Here is a 23,302-nt window from a genome sequence, read left to right as displayed (position 1 = left end):
CTCACCCCAGGACCACCACCCAAAACTGTGACCCAGATCTAAGCACAGGCAAAGCAAGAGAATCCTGCACCAGCAGAGAGAATCCTGCAATCCCCCCCTGATCAGCCACTCGATTCCCCCTCAGTCTGTGGGCCAGAAGCTCTGGGGGCAGCCACCACCCAGGGCCACACTTGGGGAATGGGGCTTCTCTCTCACCACAGACACAGACTTTTCCTACTGATTTTCTAAGTTGTCTTTGGCCTTCATGGGTTAAGTCAGGAAACCACCACAGCTGCCTGTGATTCAGTCCTCTGAGGCCTGCTCCAGGGTCACTGAGGCCTGCTTGCCCATGCCCTGCTTTGCTTCTTGTTCTAGCGTTCCTCTCCCAGCCCGGCAATGTACCTTTCCGATGGTTGCATCCAGGTTGTCTTGGGCTGGAAATTTGTTTCATTCTGTCTTTTTGTGGGTTCTAATGCTTTAGAATTTGTTTAGAGCCATTTTTACAGGTATTTGGAGGGGTTTGGGGGAGAGCTCAAGCAAGTCACTGCTTTCATTCCGCCATCTTGGTTCTGCCCCTCCACCTTTTGTTCTTCAAAATGAAGTTTGTAATTATTTTTTCTAACTCAGTAAGATTTTTTTTAGTGATTTAAGTGGATGGCATTACATAAATAGATTAGGTAAGTAAAATTGTCTTTTTTTATTCTATTGGCTTTATCTACCTATGAACAATCAATATTACTTCAATTATTTATATCCAAATTTATTTGTATGAAAAGTGTTTTATGTTTATACTCATGTAGTTCCTGTGTTTGTTTCGGCAGGTATATTCTCAGTTATTTTATACCATCTAGTTATTTTAAATGGTCTAAAACAAAATTGAATAATGTGGCTGACAAATTGTGTAATTTCCCTGTTTTTCTCTTTTGATTAAATCTATTTTAGCTTTAATTTTATCTGAAATTATGATTACTATCGCTGCTTTTCATATAAGTTCTACTCCTGACCTTTAGTTTATGTTTGTGTACGTCTCTCATTTTTACAGCATTTACTGAAAGCAACATATTGTTGAATTCAGATTTTTAATCTGCTATCAGTTTCCATTTTATGGATAAATTCATCCCATTCACATTCTAAGCTATAATTACTTGTTTAATATTTTTCTTCTTCCTATTTTTTGTCACTATCCTTCTCACCCTATTCCTATCCCTCTTCACTTCTCTGCTTTACTTTCTTTTACTTTACTTCTTTTTACTTTACCTGCTACCTTGCCCTCCTATTCCTCAACCTGCCTACTCCTCCAAGAATCCCTCCCATATCTTCTCTCCCTGACCTTTCCCCTTGCTCTCCTATTTCTTTCTGAATTTAGAAGACTTTTATACCTATATATATATACACACATATACATAGATATACACACATACACACACACACACACACACACACACATATATATATATATATATATATGTTGTTTTCTCTTTAACTCATTCCTGATGAGAGTAAGGTTTCAGCACTACCCGCCCTCCCCTCTACTAGCTTCTGTAGTATCACTTTTTCCTTTTTTACCTCACTTGAATGAAATAATTGCTCCTTTTCATCTTTCCCTACACAGTTTTATTTTTTTTAATCACCTCATCACACTCAGCTCAGCTGAAGTCTTTCTTTCAAACTACGTAAATAAAAATGGCAGTCATAAAAAACTGATAATATTTTCATATATAAGAAATAAATGTATCCCTTGTATCCCTTCTTGTATCCCTTATAATTGGTTCTTAAGACTTACTTTATGTTTCTCCTGGATGTTGTATGTTGAATTTTCCCTTAAGTTCTGCTGGTTTTGTCACAAATACCTGAAATTCTTTCAGTTCATTAAATGTCCATTTTTTGAAATCCAGGTTTTACTTAACTTTGATGGGTAAATTACCTTTGGTCGTAACCGCAGCTCTTGCTCTACAAAATATAGTATTCCAAGACCTATGGTTCTTCAACATAGTAGCTGCTAGGTCTTATGTAATTCTTATTGTAGCTCCATGATATCTAAATTGTTATTTCTTGTTCCTTCCAATGTTTTCTCCTTAACCTGGGAGCTTTGCAATTTGGCTACAATATTTCTATAAGTTTTTCTCCTAGAATCTCTTCCAGGTGGTGATTGGTGGATTTTTTTTTCTATTTCTGCTTTGCTTCTTGTTCTAGAACTTCAGGACAATTTCCTTGATAATTTTTTGCAATATTGTATCATGATTCTTTTTTTTAATCATAATTTTCAGGCAGTCTGATTGTTCTTCTGTTATTTCTCCTTGATCTGTTCTCTAGATTGGTTGTTTTTCTGATGAGATGTTTCACATTCTCATCTATTTTTTCATTCTTTTGATTTTATTTTATTATTTCTCTCTGTCTTAGAATGTCATTAGCTTCCCTTTGCCTAATTCTAACTTTCAATGAATTATTTTCTTCTGTAAGTTTTTGGTTCTCTATTTCAAGTTGGTTGACTTTCTTTTCATAATTTTCTTGGATTCTTCTTTTTTTTCCTAATTTTGTCCTCAGTCTCTCTTATTTGATTTTTAAAGTCCTTTTTAAGTTCTTCTAAAATTCTTTTTGTGCTTGGTACCATTTGACATTTCTCATTCAAAAAGGAGTGACTTTTTTTCCCCCAGCTCCATTATCTTCCTTTGAATATGAACCGAGATCTTCTCTATCCCTGTATCTATAGTTGGATTCTCTCTCCTTTGCTTACTCTTTTTTTTTGTTGTTTTATTTTATTTTTAGCAGCTATTAGTGTGATCAAATTCTAGTCCCAAGGAATGGGGAATAATACCCCAAGCTTTAGGTCCTCCTTACTGTTCTTTTCTGAGGTCTGTCCCCTTGGGCTCCCCTCTCCACTCCTAAGTCACGGCTAACCCCCATCACACTGTCCCACAAATGATCTTACTACCTGCTGTCCCTTTGGTGGTTGCAATCTACAGCTGTCCTCTCTGCCCTGGAACTGAAACCAAGGACTCTGTTCTTCTGCAAGTGCCCACAGCCAGCAGGGTCCCTACCCCTCTGCTGCTGTACGCACCAGGTGTATTTCTTCTCCCCAGCAGCGGCAGCCTAATCCAGTGGAAGGTCCTTCAATCTTCTCCTACTCAGCCATCAGACCTCCACACAGTCCAGGGAGATGAAAGTTTCTAAGGCTGAGGCTGCCTTGTTGATTCCACTGAGTTGGCCTGAAGGTATTTACACTTTACTCAGGCTGAACTTCTGCCCCTGGAGGTCAGGTCTTTCTTGGGGTCTTGCATTGTCTTCAGAGAAAGACTGCTTTACCCTGACTTTTATTTTCACTGCTCTGCATTCTCTCTGAGGCAATGTTCTGTCTTCTTCTGTGGAGGAAATTTGGAGAGCCAAAAGGTTTCTGACCTACTCTGCCATCTTCTCAGAATCCTCTCCTTCACTTTACTTTGCATCAACTCATGTAAATCTACCCAGGTTTTCCTGAAACTATCCCCTTCATCATTTTTTAGAGTACAATATATTCCATCACAATCAGACACTACAACTTGTTCAGCCATTCCCCAATTCATGGCCATCCTTTCAGTTTCCAATTCTTTGTTACAACAAATGGAGCTGCTATAAATACTTTTGTACATATAATTGCTTTTCCTTTTTCTTTTATCTCTTTGGAAATTAGACTTAGTAGTAGTATTTCTGGGTCAAAGGGTATGCATAGTTTTTATAGTCCTTTAGGCATAATTCCAAATTATTCTCCAGAATGGTTGGACCAGTTCACAGCTCCACCACCAGTGTATTGGTGTGCCTATTTTTCCATATTCCCTCCAGCATTTGTCATTTTCCTTTTCTATTTTGTAAGCCAATCTGATGGGTGTGAGGTGGTACCTAAGAGTTGTTTTAATTTGCATTCCTCTAATTATTCGTGACTTAGAGAATTTTTTTCTGTGATTATTGATAGCTTTGATTTCTTCTGAAAACTACCTCTTCATATCCTTTGACCATTTACGAATTGGAGAATAGCTCTTATTTTTATAAAGTTGGATCAGTTTCCTATTTGAGAAATGAGACCTTTATGAGAGAAAGTTGTGGCAAAAATTTTCCCCAGTTTCCTGCTTTTCTTCTAATTTCAATTTCATTGATTTTGTTTGTTCAAAACCTTTTTAGTTTAATGTAACAGAAATCATCCATCTTACCTCCTATGATCCTCTCTTCCCTTATCCATGGATGTAACAGGTAATTTTTTCCATGCTCTCCTAATTTGCTTATGAGATCACCCTTCCATCTACATCATGTACTCATTTTGAGTTTATCTTGGTATATGGTGTGAGATGTTGGTCTATTCCTAATTTCTGCCAGACTGCCTTCTAGTTCCCCCACCCCCCTGCAGTTTATGTGGATTAGTTCTTGCCCCAGCAGATGGGATTTGGGAGTTTATCAAACACTAGTCTACTGTGTTCATTTGCTTCTGTATATTGTGTACCTAATCTATTATGTTAATCAACCACTCTATTTCCAGTACCAGGTTGTTTTGATAATTACTGCTTTGTATTATAGTTTGAGACCTGGTGCTGTGACGCTGATTCTTTTGATATTCTTGACCTTTTGTTCTTCCAGGTGAGTTTTGTTGTTATTTTTTCTAGCTCTGTAAAATAATTCTTTGGTGGTTTGATCGGTGTGGCACTGAATAGTAAGTTAATTTAGGAAGTATTGTCATTTCTGTTATATTGACTTGGCCTGCCTATGAGCAATTGATATTTCTCCCATTGTTTAGATCTGTCTTTGTGTGAAAAGTGTTTTATAATTGTGTTCATATAGTTTCTGGGTATATCTTGGCAGATAGACTCCCAAATATTTTATGCTGTCTGCAGTTATTTTAAATGGAATTTCTCTTTCTATCTCTTCCAACTGTGTTAAGTAATAGATAGAAATACTGATAACTTATGTGGATTTATTTTATATCCTGTAACTTTTGCTAAAGTTATTAATTATTTTGACTAGTTTTTTAGTTGTTCTAGGGTTCTCTAAGTAAACTATCATATTATCTGTAAAAAAAAAAAACCTGACACATTTGTTTCCTCAATGCTTATTCTTATTTGTCCAATTTATTGTTCTCATCTTATTTATATAGCTTCTGTAACTTTATAAACCAAAATAATGTAAGTCGGTCATCAATTCCCTACATATTTTTTTCTCCTCTTATTAGAATGTAAGCCCCTTCAGGACAGGAACTTTTTTTTCTATATCTCCAACACAGCACAGAGCTTGACATACAGTAAATGGTAAATGTTAAAATAGCGCAAATATAAGCAAAGTTCTCAAAGACACTAAGTTTGTGACTTTTTTCTAAGTTGACATATTCATGATTATTTTTTGTGTCTAGTCATTAAACTAATTATGAATCCCCAAAAATGTACATCATCCTGCTCATATCTCTCCATCCTGATTACAAGAATAACATCAAAAACTTTATCAAAAATTTTCTCAAGGGAAATAAGTGGGAGGAGGGGGAGAAGGGGAATTAGTATTTCAAGGCCTTAAACTATGTTGTAAAGCAGTAATCATCAGAACTATTTGGTATTGGTTAAATTTTAGAAAAGTAAATCAGTAGAAAAGAGTAGGTAAGCAAAGATTAGATGCAATCGTACTCAGTGAACACAAACTCCTAGGAAGGACTGCTTTTTTTGACAAGAATTTGGAAAGGAGTTTATGAAAAAATGAAATAGGTCAGCAATAATCAGCACCTTGAGCCACATACTGGAAGAATTCCAAATGGTGATTATGCAACCTAAACATAAAAACATAAACACATCTTTTAAAAGATGAGGAAAATAGAAAGAAGTGTAACTATCTCTAAGGGGAGGGTTATTAATCAAGAAAATGAGAGAGGAGATCACATGAAAAAGTTGAGTCAGGAAAGTAATTTACATGATGACCACAACAATTAAATGTTCTAAAAAGGACCTGAGGTCATCAAGTCCAACCCACTTTGTTTTATGAATGAGGAAATTGAGTCTGAGAGAGTTGAAGGGACTTGCCCAGTATTATACAGCCAAGTGCCTAAGGAAGATTGAGCCCAGACCTTCTGGATTCCAAATCCGGACCCTCTGTATAGTAATGTAAAGGGAGATAACATTGAAATGTTTCAGCTCAGCTCTCTGACCAATATAGATGCTAAATCATATTTTTTTTTGTTTTTGTTTTTGTCTCTTGATAGGGAAATGGTAAGCTATCATTGCAGAATAAGGGATACTTTTTCAGAATGAAATGAATCCATGAAAAACATATATTAAGCATTTTACCATGTGCCAACCACTGTGCTAAGTACTGGGGATACAAATACAGAAGTGGTCAGAAAAACCTGGAAAGACTTGAATGAAGTGATGCTGAGTGAAGTGAGCAGAACCAGGAGAACATTGTACACAGTAACAGCCACAATGTGCAATGACTAAGTTTGATAGACTTATCTCTTCTTAGCAATGCAAGGATCCAAGACAACTCCAAAGGACTCATGATGGAAACCGTTATCCACATCCAGAAAAAGAACTATGGAGTCTAAATGCAGATTGAAGCATATTATTTGCTCTCTCTCTTTTTTCTTTTTTTGTTTCCTCTTTCTTGTGGTTTCTCCCATTGGTTCTAATTCTTCTTTATATCATGGCTAATGTGAAAATAGGTTCAATATGAATGTATATGTAGAGCCTATCAAATTGCATGCCTTATTGGGGTGGGTGGAGAGTAGAGATGGGGAGAAAATTTGGAACTCAAAATCTTATGAAAGTGAATGTTGAAAACTACAAATAAATTAATTAAAAAAAAAAACAAATACAGAAGTGATATAGTACCTCTTCCCAAGACCATTATATTCCACACATGGTGGGCCTGGGAGGGGCCTAGAGAAGGGAGACACTATCCTAGAAATCACAAGAATGGAAAATGGAACTCTAGGGCAGTACAGTGATAACACCTTTTTCTAGAGGCAAGTGTTAAGTTGGTTACAGTTATCAGAACAAGAAGCAGAGAGTAGAAGAGGGGAAAAAAGCACCTGAATGGTGACAGCATAAAAAATAGCTAGAGTGAAGATGAGGCTGGATGGTCCCAGGAAGTGGCTGAAATGAATAGTTTAGGTCCTTCAGCTGTGGTTTCTAGATGTCCAGTGTGGAATATGAAGTGTAGCAAGTGACAGAGCAAAACACGGCCACTTTGGTGGGGCTGTGGACATGGCCAATGTGTTGATTTATTTTTGCTTGACTATTCTTACTTATTACGTGGGTTCTATGAGGAATGCGAGGCGAAGCAAAGATGACAATGATTAGGAAGGAACGGTGGTATGAAAAAAGAGAAGCATCAACAGAACATTTATAAAGAGAAAATCTTTGTATCTGATAAAGGTCTTATAATAAGATATTTAGGGCATTAACACAAATCTATAAAACTAAGATTCCAGTAGTTTGTCAAAGGTGGAATGTGAACAAATAACCCTCAAAAGAAATAATGTAAACTAACCACATGGAAGATTGATCCAAATCACAAATCGTAAGATAAATATAAATGGAAACAACTGTGAGATTTTACCTCATATCCTGAAAATTAGTAAAGATAACAAAAGATAGAGATAATCAATGTGGGAGAATTGACTGTAAGAGTGACACAGTAATACTTTGGAGGTATGAATTGATTCAGAGTTTCTAGAATACAGTTTGAAACTGTGTGGAAAAATGACTAAATTTTTCCTATCTTTTGACTCAGAGATTCTTGGGCATAAACTCTAAGAAAGTGGGGAAGGGAGGGAGGGGGGAATGTGAGAAGAGAGAGAGACAGTTAAGTCGTTATTGCCAGGAGCAGTGCTCCGTACTAGTGGTACAAATAAAAGCAAGCAACAAAATCCTTGCCTTTAAGGTATTTGTGTTCTAAGACAAGAAGATAACAAATAAAAGACAGTTGGGGAGGGGGTCTGTGGTACTGGTCCAGTTGCATGGTTTATACGTGGTCTAGAACTGATGAAGCCTGGTTCTGGATGAGATAAGGAACCTTACCTATCAGACCCCTTGTGATGATTCGGATTGACAGTGAGAGGAGATAAATATGATGGTGGGACTGTAGGTAATGTGGTAAGGAGATGGCTGGGAAGTGATAAGGATAAAGAAAGGCCCCATATATACTAAAATATTCATAGCAGTAATTTTTTTAGTAACAAAGCTCTCCCAGCTAGTACATATATATCTATATGAATATATATGAATATTTATGTCCATTTCTCACATAACTCCAAATATGTTGTTCTTTCCACTATACCATGCTGCTTTTTGGGTTGTGATATACATTTCCCATCTGTGTCTGAAATCTATGGGATAGGACCATGTTATTTCTAGCTGAACTGGACCAAATAAGGTATTAAGTATGAATAGAGATTGCTGTGTCTATAGAGTGTACATCTGTTTATAACAATGGTGTTTTATGTATACTCATACATAGAGAAAATACCTGAAAACTTGAGACTTATTTTTCTTTTAGTATTATTAGTATGTTTAAAAAATTAATAATTAAATCAATTGATAGTAATTAAATTAGTGAAATTAATTAATAATTATAACATTAACATTAAAAAGCTTTGAAACTATGGTTTCAAATATAGATGATTCTTTTATGAATCCTATATCAGGTTAAACTAAATATGAAGGGATTTAATATAACATTGAGCTACTTTTAATTGTCAGGTTGGGAAGGGAATAGAAGGCTTAGTACATTTTATTCCACAATTGTCAATGCTAATACTTGCTTAAAACACTCAGGATTATTGAGTACTTATACAAGGCATTTTATTAAAGGCAATAAAAGCTATAAAGATGACTGAGTCATAAATCTTTGCCCTCAAAAACTTGAGTTGGGGACATAGCAGATAACAAATAACAGATAATGGTTGGGGAGATACTATATGCAGAATGAAAATTTAACATAAGGTTATGTATGAGAGATGCAAAATATGTAAGCCTGTAAGTCCTAAGATCATAGTTTTTCCCTCAGTTTTAGATTTTAATTTAATTTTTTTGTCATTACGAATGTGTCAAATATCAACAAATGTGAACATGATCATAGTGCTTCAGCAAACTTTTTAGAGCTAGAAGTACTTTTAAAGAAGACATAGTTTGGGGTTTTAGTACAGTAGGGAAAGTGATATCTAAATGGGGACTGGAGAAGGGTAAAGCAATAGGAGCAGTTGCTCTATTGAGAAGTCTTTTGATTTTAATACTCTGTGGAGGCAACAATTATCCAGAATTTTTTAAGTGGTAAAGGAAGAAATAAAATGTTGCTAGTATTATCTTTAAATTGTAATTTAATCTTGTAATTCTTCTGGTACAAGGTGAACAAGGATGAGGAGTGAAAAGGTATATGGAAGGACTTTCATCAGTGATAACGTGACCAAAGTGGGGTTGTGTTAGTTCCTTTCCTTTGGGTCTTTGAACTCTGCTGCTATGTCTCCCAAGTGGGCAAAGTAGCCAGAAAGAAATGTTTTCACTTTGTTCCAGTGGTATGTTCCAGTAGTATGTTTTATGTCTGTGTCCATTTTCATGATCTTTCCAGTATCAGATGATTCTCTATTGGTATTCTGCCTCAGGCTCAGATGCTCTTCTATGCTTTACTGTCTCCAAAGATCATATATTTTCCCCAGCTTATATTTGCCAAATATGTCCCTCCCTCCCCCTCCATCCTCCATCATATTGTAAGATTCTGGAGAATTGTGTTGGTATTAGCTATTTTTCCACTCCCATTTTCTAGCACAGTGCCTTCCCTGTATATGCTTAATAAATATTAGTTCACTTGAATTAATTGGAGACCCTGTCAGAGGGGATGATATGGTCATTTTTTGACTGGATGTTCCCAAGAAAGGCTTCCTTAAGGAGATGGGACTTGATATAGATCTTGAAGTGTAGGTAGGATTTGGATGGTAAAAATGTGAGGATATTCCACGCAGGAGGCATAGCTTATACAAGGGTATCAACGTGGCAAAAGCAAATCATGTTCTGGGGGACAATGCATAGGTTGAATTGACTTAGACTTTAGGATACACATAGAGAAACAATGAGAGATGAGGGTCAGACTTCAGTGTCCCTGGAATGACAGGTTATGAAGTTCGGACGTGATCCTGTGGGCAGGAGGATATGTTGAAAATTGTTGAGTAGGGAGTGATACCAGGAAAACTTTTAGGAAGATTATTCTGAGAGTGGTTGTGCCAAGTCCATGCCCAAACTGTTTGGTAAGATGCAGTCAAAAGGGTGTTTTGAGCTTTGTCTATCCTGACCTATTGAGGTGGGGGCATGTAATGAAGGATGGCAGTGTTCATCCTGTTGATCACCTTCTCCTCCTGGGTACTCACTCTTCTCCAGGTTTTTCTGACATTTCTGTCTCCTGGTTCTCCTCTTACATGTCTCATAACTTTTTAGTCTCAAGGAAAAGGAAAAGAGGGTGATTGACAGTGCCAAAGGCTGCAGAGAGACCAAGAAGGATGAAAACTAAGAAAAAGTCATTAGATTTTTCATTTAAGAGGTCATTTTGGAGAGAGCAGTTTCATTTGAATGGTGAGGTGAATTGAAGCCAGACTGCCAAGAGTTAAGAAGAGAATGAGAGGTACTGATTATAGATAGGCATATTTCTCAAGTTTAGCCCAAAACGGTAAAGGGTAAAGAGTTATAGGATGATAGTAGAGATGGACAAACCAAGTAAGAATTTCTTATTCTTTCTTATTTGAATTAATTTATTTTGAATTATCAACAATCATTTCCATAAGCTTTTGAGTTTTAAATTTTTCTCCTCTTCCTTCCCCACCTCCCTCCCCAAGACAGCACAAAATCTGATATAGGCTATACTTATACATTCCTATTAGACATATTTTCACATTAATGATGTCGTAAGGAAAAATTAAAACCAATAGGAGGAACCACCAGAAAGAGGAAACAAAACATAGCAAAAGAAAAAAAAATAGCAAACAGTATGCTTTGATCTGCATTCAAACTCCATAGTACTTTCTTTGGATGTGGATAGCATTTTCCATCACAAGGCCTTTGGAGATGTCTTAGATCCTTGTATTGCTGAGAAGGGTTAAGTTAATATTAATCATCGAACATTTGTCACCACACAAAGAGCTGCTATAAGTATTTTTGTACTTGTGGGTCCTTTTCCCATTTGTATGATCTCTTTGGGACATAGCCCTAGAAGTGCTATTGCTGGGTCAAAGACAAGTAAGAATTTTTAAAGATGAAAGAGACATTGGCATATATGTAGGCAACAGGGAAGTAGCCAGGGAGAGATCGAAAATTAGTGAGAAGAATGGGCATGATAGAGGAACCTGTCTGCTGGAGGAGAAAGGGTAGAATGGTATCACCTTGTGCATGGAGAGGAGTTTTCCTTGACAAAGATAATAGCCACCTCTTCATATGAGATATCTTTGAAGGAGGAGATGGATGGGGAAGGCATCTGAGTGATATGAGATGAGGGGAGAAGAGGGAGATCTTGGTGAATAATCTCTTTTTTTTTCAGTAAAATATTAGCAAGGTTCTCAGCTGACAGGAATAGGGTGGGTGATGTCACGGGAAGTTTGAGGTAGGATGAAATGGTTTGGAAAAACCTCTGTGGTGAGTGGGATGCTGAATTGATCAGGGAGGTGATTAGGGAGGCCTTGCTGAAGTGACAAAGCAGCTTACCATAAAATGCCCAAGCTGGAGGAAGACAGGTTGCGTCAGAAAAAACAGCTTCTCAACATTGACTGCCTTCCAATCTAGTACTGATCTCCGGTTTAAATTTTTTTTTCCATTTTGGTGTTATTACTCAATTGGCCTGGCATTTTGCTTTATGCTTGCTTAGATCATGATTTAACTCTTTGTAGATTTAACATTGCCTTATTTTCTTTATAGCTATCAGTTGCCTTGGGGGGCTAAAGACAAGGGGTGCTGTATATTATTGAATCAGTGTCTTGAGGTCACCCTCCATTAGCTTCCAAATCAATGTGACTCACTCCATGACTGACATTGTAAATTTATTTGGCCACTTCTCCTAGAGAGAGGAGGCTTGCTCTCAAAGCCTTGGCTGTACTCTGTAAAACATGGATCTGTAAATTTCCCAAGCCCTGGGTCCCATGCTAATAACACATTGGTCATTAGCTTATAAGAAACCTCCTAGCAAAACAAAGAGCAGAAGTGCTGTTACATGAATTCCTGACCTAAATTTCTGACTTAACTCTTCAGCTAGTCTCCAGATTCTAAAGCATGTTCTAGGTACTGTAAATAGTTAATATTCACTCAGGGCTTTTTGATCAATATATGTATGCATGCATTTTTTAGCAAGCGATTTCAATTCATTTACATTCACATAAAAAAAGAATGGCACAGTTACAGCAATCCTTAAACAGCTAACATAGCTTTCTATGTTTATAATTTAAAACTGTACTACAACTTTTAGGACACCCTATATATTATGGAAAGGGTCGTAGTGATCACAAACTAGGTATTATAAAAATTTTGACGGCCATAGTTTAGTTGACCCTATCTCAGCTCCTCTTAACCTTTCTCTGGAAAAACAAAACCAAACCAAATACATTCCGTATGACTCATAGCCAGTGTCCTTGATTTTGATGGGAGTGGGAGGTGGTATGGGGTGGAATGATTGGCCAGGATCTAGGTTGGTAAGGTCACGAGTGGTCATTTTGGGTTCTTCAGCCTCTTTCATGTACTCAGCAACTTTGAGCATGGCCTCATAAGGCATCATTATCTCAAGGTGGGCAGGCCTGCTTAGTGAAGGTTCAACAATCTCGGGGTTAGTTTTAAAGATGGCCACTATCCATAGTTGGAAGTCTGCATTGGCAAGTTTTTCACAGAGTTCAAGAATGCAGCAGTCACCCCCACCAAAACGACAACAACAAAATATTAAACTTTTAATAATTCAGTAGCTTACAAGGTCTCCAAAAATGGGCATTGCATTTGCTAGTTATGGGACATAATAAGTAGTTCATTGTTTTAATCCTCCCCGGGGATTTGGTTCAGTACTCCCCAACACACACACTTTTTTTTCTGGGGAGGAGGTAGGGGTGGTGCTTACATATACATAGAAAGTCATACGTGCATGGAACCTTGTGTAATGAGGTGGGATGTAGCTGTAACATAATAAATGTTTGTTAAATTGAACTGGAAATGGAATAAGGTACTGGGTGGGAAAGGATGCCAGTAAAAAAGAGGAAAGAAAAAAGAAAAAGAATATTGAATTAGGATTGGCAGAGGTTAAATCAGTCTTTTTCATCACTCGGCAGTGAATGCTTTCTAGATGAATCTCTTGTGGCAAATTGACAGAAAATGAAAAAAAAAGCTACATATAAAACAACATATTTAAAGTTGAATTATTTTTTGGAAGGGGAAGTTTGTTTTAGGTGTCAAATGGATGGAAATATGGCTAATGAGGTACCCCAGAGTATTTCTAGTTAGGTCATGTTTACCCTGGAGAACAATTAGGCAGCTATGTGGTTAGAGTGTTGGCCTGGAGTCAGAAAGACTTCTCTTCCTGAGTTCAAATCTGGCCACAGACACTTATTAGCTGTGTGACCCTGGGCCAGTCACTTAACCCTGTTTGCCTCAGTCTCCTCATCTGAAGATTCAGCTGGAGAAGGAAATGGCAAACCACTCCAGTATCTCTGCCAAGAAAACCCCAAATGGGGTCATGAAGAGTTGGACATAACTGAAATTACTGAACAACAGTAGCAAGTTCCCTCTGTGGGCAGCCTCTGCCTTTGGGTCTAATTTGGATTACACCAGTATAAATTCAAACAGCTGGCTGCAGATTTTCAAGGTGGTGCAGCAGCTAGAAGGTGGAACTCTTATTTTTCCTATATACAAGAATAAGTGGAATAGGATTATTATTTCAAAGATTTATACCACATGGGGTTCATGGGGTCAGTCATTAAACTTAATCACTGGATTTGGATCTGTGATAGGAAGTTCCTATTTGCCCAGGTCCAGGAAGGGAGAAACCTTAAAATGTGTGCTTAAAACCAAACCTTTTAGTCTCTCTAATCTAAAAGAGATTTTTAAAAATTTGAAATAGTTTATTATTTTTATTTTTTCAAGTAACAACCAAGTTTTGTCAGTTGATTCACTGCACATTCTTTATGTACAAGGCAAAGAAAATAGAGATAAGGTGAACTTTTTTATTTCAAAGTAAATGTTTATATCAGTTTTGGAGTGCCTGGTCTTGCTTGCGTAAATTTATGAACTTATAGCTTTTGTTAAATAGTGGCAGTGGGTGGAGTCTGACTCAAACTCATAATTCTATGGCTGTGATGAACATGGAGCTTCAGAGACCTAATGAGAAGCCAGAGTTAAAAGAAATACCTACCCTTCATTCCAGTACGAGGTTTTAATGCCTTGAATTGCAGAAAATGGAAAATAAATAAAGCATATAAGTGTTCAGGAAATTTGTAGGTAAAATACTTAGTAGGGAATTTCATCCACTTTAGGTAATTGCTATTAAACTAGTCTCTAAGGAAGCAGAGTCATCAGTTTGTGTTGTTTTTGCTTTGGGTCTAGATTAATTTAACAGAAAGAAAAAAAAATCATTAAGACTAACCAGGCACACGTAAGGATTTTCCCCCTTGTGTTGGAATTATGAGGAGGGAGGAATATTAATTGCCCTTGAATTGCTTAGCAAAATAAAAAATCACTACATAACTGAAAGAAGTTTGGTACACACACACACACACACACACACACATATACAGAGGCAACACAATTATTTCATCAAAGAAGAAGTTAGGATAGTACTAGCATGTATCTTATCAAATATCTCTTTCTGAGTGTTTCTTGTTGAGAGTGATCTCATCAGTGATTCTCTCTTGGTGATTGTCTTCTAAGAGGGTAAATGGTGATGATAACTCTTCCTTCAGTTGACTTCCTTAGAGATTCTGGAAAGCAGTTGTCTACCATTTACTCAAGGTGATTATCTTAAAGAAATGAAAATCTAACATGAAAGAGAGAGAGAGAAGAAAAACCTCAGTTTGAGATAACCAGGTAATTGTGGAATTTGAGGGAAGGGAATATTTTGAGAGGAGATCTGATAGCCTAGATTAACTGGTAGATTGCTTACTTATTTATTAGCAAATTATGTAATACTTACTTTAATGATTATATGTGGAATGTCATCTATGCATGAGATACATTGGCAACAATATAAAAATTAGCATAAGGGTAGGGTTGAACCTAATTAATGTAATCAACCTTAATTAATGTAGTCTCAAAAGACCTAACATCAGTCAAGAAAAGCACAAATTAGGTGTGAGCAAATCCTTTATCAGTTTGGGAAGATTATCAAGTTTTGGTCATTGCATAAAACAGATGAATTCACATGTTATGATTGTCTTAAAGAATCAGACATACCTTTGGGGCTTATTATAAAAGTAGCAATCTGTCACATTAGACCAGTCTAGTGATGGGAGAGGTCTGGTTCAGAGGTTTCTAGCCAGTCAGTTGCACTTGGAGTGGAGGAGTAGGGCTCCCCTCTATATTGATTATGTCATTGGAGAGATTGTATGAGGAGCAAACACTGCATCCATCGACTAGACCAGTAGTATACAACATATCTATCTGGGAGCCAGAGTCAGTGAGGAAAGACAGCTTCATGGAGCTTGATCCATTAGGTGTAGATAAAAGCTGGCTAGGACTTTCAAAGAAACCAACAGAGTCCAGCAAAGAGCTATCCATAAAGGGAACTTCATGACGACTCTACTAAAAGAGAAAAGAATTTCCAGTAACCAGAAGTTATTAGTTACTTTTGCTACATGTATTCTCTACAAATGTGCCTCACTACCTTTGCTTTTCAAGTTTGTGCCCACTTGCCCCAGGAAACCTATTTATTTGTGTTCCAGACTTTTTGAGGGAATATTTTCTATCAACTCTTTTTATTATTTCATCTTAATAAATACTTTTCCTAAAAACTAATTCAGTCTATTAGCTTTGTTAGTGGGAAGCACATTGGTGGGGGCTTGTGAATGACACTACCGGAAACATAGGCCATAAGGTGACTCCTATAACATGGAGGGTAGTAATCAATTGCCCTCTGGGATCCCAGCTTGCCTGTCAGTGTGAGTGAGAGCTAGAGAAGCGTTATGTTAGGAGAAATCTAGAGTAATACAGATGTAAAGAGGCATAGTGGGATTCTCATCTTGTCAGAAGGTTGAAGAGTGAAGAATGTGACAGACAAGAAAGAGAAGAAAAACTACTAACATTTGAGCCTATATAATAGGCTATATAATAGGTATATTATATACCTATATAATACGTATCAAGCACTAATTGTAGAAGATGGAGTTGGACTATTTCTGGAAAAGCAATTTTTTGTGGTTCTAGGAATGACAATGTTTATCTATAGGTTTCACTAAGTGACAACTCACATGGTAAAAATGAGAGCAATGAAAAACCATGAGTAGTGGTTGTGAGTGACAAACTGCTGAGGACCACTGGTACAGCAGTTTGTCAACTTGACATAAACAACAGAGAGGTCCGCTGTCTTCATAAGGAATATACTTAGGATGTAATGGAGAAGCTCCTGACAGGAGAGATTAAGGAGGCAGAATAGTACAGGGGAAAGAAACTGGAGCATGTGTCTGAGAACTTAGAATCAAATCATGTGAGATCTTGGACAAATCACAGCCTCTTGTCTGTATTGACTCAGTCAGTCAGTAAACTAGAATTTAATAGTTTAGGTAGATGACCTCTGAGGTCTCTTCCAATTTTAAATCTATGAGCCTTTGAATTACCCCAACTGACAACCACTACCTACTTCTGATGACTCACGTGGGAACAAAAGATACTATCACAAGAAACTTAGAAATCATTGCTAAGAATTGGAAAGTCCTGAACAAAAAAATGATGACTTTGGAGATATAGGTGATATTTTAATGATTATTGCTAATTAAAGGTAAGGGATTCAGCTGAGGAGAGCAGATTTGGGTAGTGACCAGCTGGATAAGACTGTGGTATTTGGGAGCAAGATGAGGAATTTTCTGCACCACAACTGAAAATATAGGCATGATGGGCTATTGGCTAGGAATGGGTGCCCTTAACCAAAGAAACATACTTGGTTGTAGTCTCGCCAATTTAAAAGAGGCTTTTAAAATTTTTTAATAGTTTGTTATTTCAATTTTTCAAGTAAGAAGCACTTTAAAATTAATCTGTTCCTCCCACTCTCATCCACCCCACTAAACAAAAAGAAAAAAGGGGAAAAAAAAAACCTGAAAAATAAAGTCCTCAATATGTAACTGCATAGTCTAGCCAAACAAATTTCTATATTAACCATTTTTGAAAATATTTGTCTCTATTTTTATTCATTTTAATTTCATTTTGAGTTCTCTGTCAGAAGGTAGGTAGCGTATTTCATCTTTATTCTTTTGGGCTCAAACTGACAAGTCACCACGCATTTATAAAAGTGCAGCTATGTGCTAGGCACAGTGCTAAGCACTGGGCGTACAAAGAAAGGCAAAAAACAGTCCCTGTTCTTCAGGAGCTCATAGTCTAACAGAAGACTACATGCAAACAATCAGGAACAAACAAAATATACATGGCAAAAAATAGAGATAATCTCAGAGGAAAGGCACAGAGATTAAGGAAGAGTAAAAAAAAAGGCTTTGTTGCAACAGATAGAACTTTAGCTGAGAGTTGGGACTCATGACTTGTTGATTATGTTTCTGAAGTCTTTCAAAATTGTTTTTTTATGAGGTTATCATTGTGTAGGTTGTCTACTCACTCTGCAATTCATTAGTTTATAGAGATCTTCCCAGTTTCCTCTGAAATTTCCTATTTTATCATTTCTTACGGCATTATAATATTCTATTATATTCATAGGCCACAATTTGTTTAGCATCTCCCAATAGGAAGACACCCATCCCCTTAATTTCCAGGTTTTAGCTACCATAAAAAGAGTTGCTGTAAGTAATTTTGTATGTAGAGATCCTTTTCTTTCTTCCATTTCTTTGGTGGTTTAGACATAAAGGAGTGGGTTTGTTTTATTGAAGAGTATACACAGTTTGGTAACTTTCTGGACATAGTTCCAAATTGCTTTTCAGAATAGCTTAGACCAGTTCATAACTCCACCAATACACTGTACTAATGTATCAGTTTTCCCACAACCCCTTCCAATATTTGTTATTATCCTCTTTTGTCATATTTGACAATCTGCTATCTGTGAGATAGATTCACCAAGTTGCTTTAATATGCATTTCTCTAATTACTATTGATTTAGAACATTTTCCGATAAGATTGTTAATAATTTGGATTTCTTCCTCTGAAAACTATCTGTTCATATCTTTTGACTATTTAATATTTTAGAAATGGTTATTATTCTTATAAATTTGAATCAATTTGCTATACATCTTAGAAATGAGACCTTATAGAAACATTCTGCAAAGATTTTTTCTCAGTTGTGTTTTCCATCTAGTTTTAGCTGCAGTGTAATTGTATGAAAAACTTTGAAATTTGATCTATTCAAAATTATTAATTTTACATAATTTTTTTCTTCTCTGTACCATGTTTGTTCATGAATTCTTTCTTTGTCCGTAAATCTGAGAGTAATTTCCTCTTTACTCTTCTAATTTGTTTATGATATATGACCTTTTATATCTATTGTCCAGCTGATACTATACTTATCCAATCTAGTATCCATTTAGAACTTATCTTAGGGTATAGTGTGAGGTGTTAGTTTAAAACCTAATTTCTGCCCAATTGCTGTCCAGTTTTCCCAGCAATTTTTATCAAATAGTGAGGCCTTCCTTCAGTAACTGGAGTCTTTTAATTTATAAAACACTCTGCTACTGTGTTTCTGTATGTGGTTTACATCATCTTTTCCAATGATTGACCCCATTTTTGTTTTGTTTTGTTTTGTTTTTTGTTAACTAATTCTAAATCATTTTAACATTAAGTGTTTTGTGATACAGTTTGAGATTTGATACTACTAGACCCTCTTCCTTCATACTTTTTCCTATCATTATTCTTGAGACTCTTGGCCTTTGTTCCTCCATGAATTTAAAAAAAAATTTCTAAGTCTGCAAAACATTATTTTGAGAGTTAGATCCAGCACTGATTGAAAAAATAAATTAATGTCAATAGTATTATCATTTTTATCATATTTTCTCAATTTGTCCTCTCTCCTCCATTACCCTCCAGTTTTCTCCAATTATTTAGGTCTGTCTGTATTTCCGCTAAGAGGTTTTTTTTATTATTATTACAGTTAGACTCATAAAGTTCGAGACAAATCTTGGTAGATAGATATACTTTCAAATATTTCATAGTCTCTGTAGTTATTTTAAATGGAATTTTTTTCTAGCTCTCCCTATTAGTTTTTCTTGGTTATACATAGGAATGGTTTGTAGCATATTTCTAATATTTTATGTAAAAATTTTGCATCAGTATTCGTTAGGGATATTGGTATGCAGTTTTCTAGGCATCAAGAACATATTTGTGTCTTAGAAAGAGTTTGGAAGGATGCCTTCTTTTCTTACTATTGCAGACAGTTTTTGTAATATTGAAAATAGTTGTTTTTTGAATGTTTAATAGAATTCATTTGTAAATCCATCTGGTCCTGGAATTTTGAGTCCATTTATGACTTGTTCAATTCCTTTTCTGATATTGGGTATCCAAGTAGTCTATTTCTTCTTTTATTAATTTAGGTATTTTATATTTTTGTAGTTATTCCTCTACTACGTTCTACATTATTAGTTTTGTTAACATATAATTGGGCAAAAAAATTTCTGATAATTCCCTTTATTTCCTCTTAAATTGTTTTAAGTTTTAAAAAATGTTTTGGATACAATTTGGTTTTTCTCTCTTTTAAAATATCAGGTTAACTGTTTATCTTATTAGTTTAAAAACAGCTGTTGTTTTATTATCACTAGTCTGTTGCTTTCATTTTTATTATTCTCTTTTAATTTTCACAATTTATTTTATTATTTAGTTAGGAATTTTTGTTTGTTGCTGAGGTGTTTTTTTTAATTTCATGCCTAATTCATAGATTTGTTATTTCTCTCTTTTGTTAATGAAAGTGTTTGAAGATGTAATTTTACTTCTAGAACTTTAGCTTCATCCCATACATTTTGATATGTTGTCTCATTATAGTCATTTTCTTTGAAATTTTCTATTGTATCTATAATTGTTTCTTTCACTTACCAGTTCTGTAGAATTATGTTAATCACCAATTACTTTTTAATTATTCATTGCTCTTCACTGAATGTAATTTCATTGTATTAAGAACAGTAAATGATATGTTTAGTATTTCTGCTTTTTTTAGATTTTTTTTTTGGTGAAGTCTTATGTCCCAATACATTGTCAGTTTTTGTAAAGGTGCAATATATAATTGAACAGTATCTAAATTCCTTTCTGTTCTCATTCCAGAGATCTATTAAATTTAATTTTTCTAACATTTTATTCAAGTCTCTAACTTTTCTTGTTTATCTTGTCTAGATCTGAAAGGGGCATATTAAAGTCCCCCCTCCAAATCATAATGGCTAGACATACTTTTTTTTTAGTTCATCTGAAGCACAATAGATTTTTCTTTAGCCCCTAATTTTAACTATGTGACTTTTTTTTTGTTTCGGGTATATTTCTTGTAAGCAACACATTGTTATATTCTCCTTTCTAATCATTCTGCTATCCTCTTACATTTGGTAGATAAGAAAGTGGACAGGTAACAAGAATTTATCAAGCAGTCATTATGTGCCAGGCACTGTGCTAAGCACTGGGAACATAAATACAAGCAAACAAAAAGCCAGTGCCTGCCTTTGGGACACTTACAGTCAAATGGGGGTAGACAACACACAAAATGGAGCAAAATAGGGGGAGCGGTAGAAGGAGGTGCATGTGTAGGGGCATGGTTTTGAAGTCTAGGAAGTCAAGAGTTGGGAGATGAATGAAGGTTGACTCCTTAGGTCTTCTTTTTGTTTCCCACTTAATATTTTATTTTTTCCAATTACATGTAAAGATAGTTTTCAACATTCACTTTTATAAGATTTTGAGTTCCAAATTTTTTCTCCCTCCCTTCCTCCCCTCCCCCCTCCCCAAGACAGTAAGCATTCTGATACAGGTTAAACATGTACAATCATATTAAACATATGTCCACATTGGTCATATTGTGGAAGAAGAATCAGAATAAAAGGGAAAAACCACGAGAAAGAAAAAAACAAACAAAAAAGAGAAAATAGTATGCTTCAATCTGCATTCAGACTCCATAGTTCTTTCTCTGGATATGGATAGCATTTTCTATCATGAGTCTTTTTGGAATTGATCATTGCATTGCTGAGAAGAATCTATCAAAGTTGGTCATCGCACCAGTGTTCTCCTGGTTCTGCTCACATCACTCAACATCAGTTCACATAAGTCTTTCTAGGTTTTTCTGAAATTTGCCTGCTCATCATTTCTTATAGAACAATAATATTCATATATATATATATATACTACAACTTGTTCAGCCATTCCCCAATTGATGGACATCTCCTCAATTTCCAATTCTTTCCACCACAAAAAGAGCCGCTATAAATGTTTTTTGTACTTGTGGGTCCTTTCCCCCTTTTTTGTGATCTCCTTGGGATATAGACCTAGTAGTGGTATTGCTGTATCAAAGGGTATGCATAATTTTGTAGCCCTTTGGGTATAGTTCGAAATTGCTCTCCAGAATGGTTGGATCAGTTCACAACTCTACCAACAATTCATCAGTGTTCCAATTTTCCCACATCTTCTCCAACATTTATCATTTTCCTTTTTTGTCATATTAGTCAATTGGATAGACCTTAGATCTTCTCTTAAAAAATGAAGACTCCAAGACAAACTCACCAATGGGAAAAGGGGGCTGGCCTGGCCCTGTTTTAGGGCCTGGAGGCCTCAGGTGCTGAAGAAAGTTTCAGAATGAACCCAAAGCTGAGAAATGGTTATGAAGCTCAGAAAATCAGAAGCAGAGCCTGGGGAATGAAGGTTGGCTGGCCTGGACCCCTCTAAAAATGAAAATCTTAGGAAGAATTCACTAACGATAGAAGGGGGCTGGTCTGGCACAGGGATATTCTAGGGTGAGAAACCCAGGGATGATTGGATGTTCTAAGGACCCAGGAGGAGGACCTGGGAACTTAGGAAAGTTCCAGAATAAGACAGCAGCAGGGGCATGGTTTTGAAATCCAGAAAGTTGGGGCAAAGCTGAGAGAGGAGAAAAGTTTGACTGCCCAGGGCTCCTAAACAAAATAGAGGCCTCAGGAAATATTCATCGTATTCACACTCACAGTTATGATTGTTGATTGCGTATTTCACACCATCCTGTCCTTTTGTTATTTTTCCTCTCTTTTCTCCACTTCCCTTTTTACAGAAAAGAAAGTGGCAGAAGGGAATTTTCCTGATATTTGTGATCTTAAAATTGAAACAGCCAGTTTCCTCTTTATTGCAGCTCTTCTCACCTTTTCCTTTCTTCTTTTTTTAATCCTCCATGTTCCTCCCTCCAACATTTGAGTTTGTTTTGATTATGATTATTCCCACACCCATTCTGCGTTTCCTCTTAGATCCCACTGAACAAGTTTTTAAGCTTTTAAATGATCAAGGAGGGGGAGCAGCTAGGTGGTGCAGTGGATAGAGCACCGGCCCTGAAGTCAGGAGGACCTGAGTTCAAATCTGGCCTCAAACCAAACACTTGACACTTACTAGCTGTGTGACCCTGGGCAAGTCACTTAACCCCAATTGCCTTAAAAAAATTAGAAAAAAAATGATCAAGGAGGGAGAAAGTTGCTCATATAGGTCAGACAGACATGATGCTATAGATAGCAAATGATACAAGAATAGAAGAAGAATAGCAGAAAAGACTAGTTGTTTTTAGGAGAGAATATCCAAGAAGCGAGCGGGCCGCAAAGCTTGTGACCTCAGATGTTTGTGGGCATCCCCCATTCATCCATGGGAGAAGGGTGCTGACCTGGCAGAGGGGTGTAATAGGGTGAGAAGAAGGTCCTGGGAAGTCCTATGCTCACCTGGTCATTATGGGCTCCTCTTACTTAGAAATATGTAGGGGAAGTACAAAGCTCTCTATGTTCTTCACACAGTGGGTAACCTACCTCTCACTGGGTGACTATGTTCTATCTTAATAGCCTTAGGGATTTGGTTAGTGGGTGTTTACCGAGTCAGAATTGACTGTGAGCACCTACCTACCTGAAGATCGCACCTCTTCCTAGAAGCTCCTATAGCCAGCACTTTTAGGTCAAGTGTCTTGTCATACTGGCAGGGACCTCCAGCTTCTTTCTGTGGATTAGCTCATGACAGATAGTGAAGCGTGGGAAATATTCTCAGAA

At 36.4% G+C, this 23,302-nt stretch overlaps 1 pseudogene; it reads left to right on the top strand.

Moving 5' to 3' along the window:
• Positions 1-3,150, top strand: part of LOC114024283 — a 40,321-nt pseudogene extending 37,171 nt beyond the window's left edge.
• The last annotated feature ends 20,152 nt before the right edge of the window (positions 3,151-23,302 follow it).

Source organism: Vombatus ursinus, unplaced genomic scaffold (assembly GCF_900497805.2).
Source record: "Vombatus ursinus unplaced genomic scaffold, bare-nosed wombat genome assembly UNPS02014820.1, whole genome shotgun sequence".
In the NCBI taxonomy this organism is placed as follows: domain Eukaryota; kingdom Metazoa; phylum Chordata; class Mammalia; order Diprotodontia; family Vombatidae; genus Vombatus; species Vombatus ursinus.
Note: the sequence above shows the minus strand (reverse complement) of the source record. Positions and strands in the feature narration are given on the sequence as shown.